General features: G+C 40.3%; 1 non-coding gene across 1 annotated transcript; it reads right to left on the bottom strand.

Moving 5' to 3' along the window:
* Positions 1-5,344: 5,344 nt before the first annotated feature.
* On the bottom strand, positions 5,345-5,453 carry LOC112774400 (small nucleolar RNA R71). The gene has a single exon (XR_003188892.1). It is a non-coding gene; the product is annotated as a small nucleolar RNA R71 (small nucleolar RNA).
* Between the last annotated feature and the right edge of the window lie 289 nt (positions 5,454-5,742).

Below are 5,742 nucleotides of genomic sequence, written 5' to 3' on the forward strand. Positions count from 1 at the left end.
CAATACAAGGTTTGAACTAACACACTTGTCTAATACTCTAGCTAAACTATCCAAGCAAAGGCTAAAGGAATCACCATAAACGCTAAAATCATCCATGAATACTTCCATACAGTTCTCAATAAGATCTGAAAAGATACTCATCATGCATCTTTGGAAAGTAGCCGGTGCATTACATAAGCCAAAAGGCATTCTCTTATATGCATACGTTCCAAAGGGACATGTAAAAGTAGTCTTCTCCTGATCTTTAGGAGCTATATGAATTTGAAAATAGCCTGTATAACCATCTCAAAAGCAGTAATGGAATTTACCTGACAGGCGATCAAGCATCTGATCAATAAATGGCAAGGGGTAATGAACCTTGTGAGTAGCTTGGTTGAGACGCCTATAGTCAATACAAACTCTCCATGAATTCTGCACTCTAGTTGTCAGGAGCTCTCCATGCTCATTCTTTACTGTTGTGACTCCAGACTTCTTGGGCACCACTTGTACTGGACTGACCCATTCACTGTTTGAGATGGAGTAAATGATATCTGCTTCAAGTAGCCTGGTCACTTCTTTCTTGATAACTTCTAAGATGCTGGGATTCAATCTCCTTTGGGGTTGACGAACAAGCTTTCCTTCCTCTTCTAAATATATTCTATGCTCACAAACTTAGGGCTGATGCCTGCTATATCCACCAAGCTCCACCCAATTGCTTTCTTATGTTTTCTTAGCACACTAAGAAGTTGCTCCTCTTGTTGGGAAGTGAGTTCCCTTGCAATGATAACTGGGAACTTCTGATTATCCTCAAGGTAAGCATACTTGAGGTGGGGAGAGAGGGGCTTCAATTCCAATTTCTGCTCATGGCTAGGCTCTGGATCATCCAGAACTAGTGATAATGGCAAGGTGTCTTCATTATGTTCAGAGGGTGTCCCCACACTTGAACCTTGCTCCATGTGCTTCTCTTCTACTTCTTCTTGGTGAACTTTAGCTACAGTTTCATTAATGATGTCACACTGGAAGATAGAATGATCTTCCGGAGGGTGCTTCATAGCCTCATTTAAACTGAAACTCACTACTCTGCCATCTATCTCAAAGGAGTAAGTTCCTGAGAATGCATCCAGCTTGAACTTCGAAGTTTTCAGGAATGGTCTTCCAAGCAGGATTGATGATGGTCTTCCTGAGTCATTAGGGGGCATTTCCAAGATATAGAAATCAATAGGAAATGTGAGCCCCTTAATGCTCACTAATACATCTTTAGCAATTCCAACTACTGTAATAATGCTTTTATCTGCTAACACAAAACGAGCTGCCGACCTTTTTAAGAGAGGAAGCCTCAAAGCATCATATATAGACAATGGCATTATACTAACACACGCTCCTAATCACACATGCAGTCAGAAAATATTACAGCTCCAATGGTATAGTTAACCATGCATGGACCTGGATCACCACATTTTTCAGGTATACCTCCCATTAAAGCAGATATAGAACTACCTAAGAAATAGTTTCTAATTCATTAATTTTATCTTTATGTATGCATAAATCTTTCAGAAACTTTTCATATTTAGGTACTTGCTGAATAACATCAAAAAGGGGAACAGTTACCTCAACCTTTTTGAAAATTTCTACCATTTTGGGATCAAGTTCCACCTGCTTCCTGGGTTTCTATGCAAGGTGTGAAAATGGAATAGGGATGGCACCATTTGCAGCCTCTGCATCCTTTGGTGCTCCATTCCTTAGCTGAGCTACTTCTTCTTCAACCATGTCTTATACTTCCTCTTCCTTTTCAGCATCTTCCACTTCAACCAAGTCTTCATCTGGGGCATGTTCTTGTGGGTTTGGCTCTTCCTGGTTCCTTTCTTGCAGTGTAGTTTTGGACCTCAAAGTGATGGCATTAATGCCACCCTTGGGATTGGATAAGGGTTGAGAAGGAATTCCACTGGAGCTTGAAGGCTGGTTGGTGGAAGCAGGTAATGAATCTATACGGGAGACGAGAGCTTGTAAAGTGGCATTCAGACCATTTAGAGTAGAGTTCAGTGTAGTCTGCATGTCTTGTTGTCCTTGTGCAAGAGAACGAAGCATCTCGTCATTTGATGAGGAAGAATGATAAGTGATCTGAGGGGCCTGTTGTTGGTTGTGCTGGGATCCTTGGGACTGCCTTAAGTGAGGTGCTCTGTAAGGCTGGTTCTGATTCTGCTGTCTGTTGTTATTCCACCTCTGGCTTCTTTGGTTGTCTCTGCCTCCTCTGTTATAGTTGTCCCTCCAGCCATGGTTGGAATTATCTCTCTAACCTTGGTTGGACTTGTCCTGCCATCCTTGGTTATAGTTCCCTCCTTTGTTGATTGTATACTTGATTCGGGCGGTCATAGAAGTTATGAGTAGCTGGCACAGTGTTGTCTTCTTGTTGGAGCTACGGGCATTCATCAGTATAATGACCATAATCATCACAGATTCCGCATACTCTTTGGGAAACTAACTGTTGGCTTTGTTGTGGTGGGGAAGGCTGAGTTTGTTATTGATTCAACTGCATCTGCTTCAGTAGGTTGGTCATTTCACATATACTCTGTGTAAGAGTAGTAGTCTTACTGCTAGAGAAAACCTCTGCAACAGCCTTTGACTGGCTGCTCCTGTGCCTGTGATTCCTGGTGGACTCAGCTAAGTCGCTGATCAGCTGCCATGCTTCATCTGCGGTTTTGTACTTTTTTAGAGAACCATTACTAGCACCATCTAGTGTAGTTTTATCCCGAGGCTTCATGCCTTGAGTGAAGTAGCTGATCAACACTAACCTATCAATCATGTGATGGGGGCATGCGTCTAGAAGGTTCTTAAAGCACTCCCAGTACTCATAGAGAGTCTCTAATTCACCTTAAACAATGCAGGAGATCTCTTTCCTCAATCTATCTGTAACTTCAGCTGAAAAGTATTTTTCCAAGAATTCTTTCCTGAGCGTATCCCAGTTGGTAACAGTTACTTCAGGTTGGGAGTAGTACCATTCCCTCGCCTTTCCCTTAAGAGAAAACGGAAAGGCGGTTAACAGAATAGAAGTTTCATTTGCACCATGATGCCTAACAGTAGAATAGGTTATCTGAAAATCCGTGAGGTGCTTGATGGGTTCCTGAGCAGGTAAGCCATGAAACTTGGGCATCAAGTTGATTAATGCAGTCTTCAGCTCAAAATCTGCAGCCAGAGTTGGATGATGCACTTGATATGGCTGCAGTGTAAAATATGGAGCTCCAACTTCCTGGAGAGTAATCCTCCTAGGTGCTGCCATATTATCTGCACGTGAATCAACTGAATCAGTAGTAAAGGAGCTTGTTTCCTCCTCAGATGGCGGTTCAGATTCGCCCTCAGATGAGACTGGTGAATCGATAATAATTACTTCACCACCCTCAGAGGCTAGCCTACGTCGAGCTCACCTATACATGAAATAGTTCTATCAATTTCAGGATCAAATGCGGCTAAGCTCGGATCAGGCAACTAACGTGTCATTCAATGAAAGAAATATATAGCTCATGGTAATAAAATAAAATAAAATATGCAAATAAAATAAAAATATGTACACTAATTAATAATTTAGCACACTATTGCAACTCCGTGGCAACGACGTCAAAAATTGGTGCGTGTTGGAAGTTAGACCAATTAAGATATTATAATATAAGAACAGCGTTGCGAGTATAGCTCTTAACCAGCAAAAATCCGCCTCACCAATTTAGAAAGGTTGTCACAAAAGTTTAGAATAAAAATACTGGGAGTATGAGTCCCAGGTCGTCTCCCAACGAGTTGCTAGAGAGGGTGCTAATTTATTAATCAGGAGTTTTCCGAGAATTTTGAGAGTTGAATAACAGAAAATAAACAATTGTAATTAAGTGCAATGAAAATTAAAAGGAATTTATATTATTCGAAATAAAAAGCCTTGACAGGGGGAATGATTAATTGGAAGTTCTATCCTTGTTAGAATTTTCTCAAGTGTAGTATAAAGAGGTTGTTATTTTCACTTAGTTAACCCTTACTAAATAAAGGAAAGTCAAGTGATTGAGCTAACTCTTATTCACAAATCCTAGTCCTATCCCTTGGAAAGGTCTAGCGTTAGTAAATACAGAATTAGCCAATAACTTCCAATTTAACTAACCACTTGAGCATTCCAACTCAAGTGTCTCCTCTTAATCATCCCCCATGTCAAGTAGGAAATATACTCCATTGACATGAATATAACGCTCATAAAAATATAAGAAGAAGACATGATAAATTAAATAAAATAGGGATTGAGAATTAATTAAAAATAAAAGTAATCCTTTGCAATAATAAATCCAAAATAATCCAATTACCACTCTAAACAAGAATTAAGAATATGGAATAAATAAATAGGGAGTAAGAAAACAAACTAGAATAGTATCTTCAACGGAGGTGATGACTCTTCAATATCCAAAAGCAAAAGCAATAAACTATGAAACTATGAATGTAAAGAAAAACCTAGAGGAAGAGCGATTTTCTCTCTAGATTCAGATCTAAAAACATAAAACTATCCTAATGAGAATGTGTGAATGTGTGTTGAGTCTCTGCATGTTCCCTGGCTCTATTATGTGTTTTTGGGCCGAAAAGTGGGTCAAAACTCGGCCCGAAATTACCCCCAGCATTTTTTGTTATTTCTGCAGATCGCGCATGTCACGCGTATGCGTCAGTCATGCGTGCGCGTCATTTGGAGAATATTTTGTCACGCGTACGCGTCATCCACACGTGCGCGTCTTTTGTGCAGACTCTAATCCACGCATACGCGTCAGGCACGCGCACGCGTCACTGCAATTTTCTCCATGTCGCGCGCACGCGTGAGCCATGCGTGCACGTCGATGATCGCTGGTCATCTCCTTAGTTTCTTGTGTTCCTTCCATTTTTGCAAGCTTCCTCTCCATTCTCTAAGCCAATCCTGCCCTATAAAGCCTGAAACACTTAATACACAGATCACGACATCGAATGGTGTAAAGGAGAATCAAAATATACAAATTAAAGATTTCTAGGAAGCAAGTTTTCAACCATAAAACAAAACTAGGAAGGGATTGTAAAATCATGCAAATCATATGAATAAGTGGGTGAAGACTTGATGAAACCACTCAATTAAACACAAGATAAACCATAAAATAGTGGTTTATCAGATCCACATCAATTCCTATCTAAATTCTTGCAGATCTGTGATACTGTTAAGACCAATGGAGTAAATCCTGAGGTCTACAGACTCATGCACTTTCCCTTTGCTATTAGAGATAGAGCTAAAATATGGTTGGATTCTCAACCAAAAGAGTGCCTAGACTCTTGGGATAAGCTGGTCAATGCCTTCTTGGCCAAATTCTTTCCTCCTCAAAAGATGAGCAAAATTAGAGTGGAAGTTCAAACCTTCAGACAAAAAGAAGGTGAATCCCTCTATGAAGCTTGGGAAAGATACAAGCAACTGATTAGGAGATGTCCTCCTGACATGCTCTCAGAATGGTCTATCCTAGGAATTTTCTATGATGGTCTTTCTGAGATGTCCAAAATATCATTGGACAGTTCTGCAGGTGGATCACTCCACTTGGAGAAAATGCCTGAAGAGGCAAGAGAACTCATTGAGATGGTTGCAAACAACCAATTCATGTACACTTCTGAAAGAAACCTTGTGAATAATGGGGTAGCCCCAAAAAAGGAGTTCTTGAAGTTGATACTCTGAATGCCATATTAGCTCAGAACAAGATCTTAACCCAGCATGTCAATATGATCTCTTAGCATTTGACT

The sequence above is a fragment of the Arachis hypogaea genome, chromosome 18, assembly GCF_003086295.3.
Source record: "Arachis hypogaea cultivar Tifrunner chromosome 18, arahy.Tifrunner.gnm2.J5K5, whole genome shotgun sequence".
In the NCBI taxonomy this organism is placed as follows: domain Eukaryota; kingdom Viridiplantae; phylum Streptophyta; class Magnoliopsida; order Fabales; family Fabaceae; genus Arachis; species Arachis hypogaea.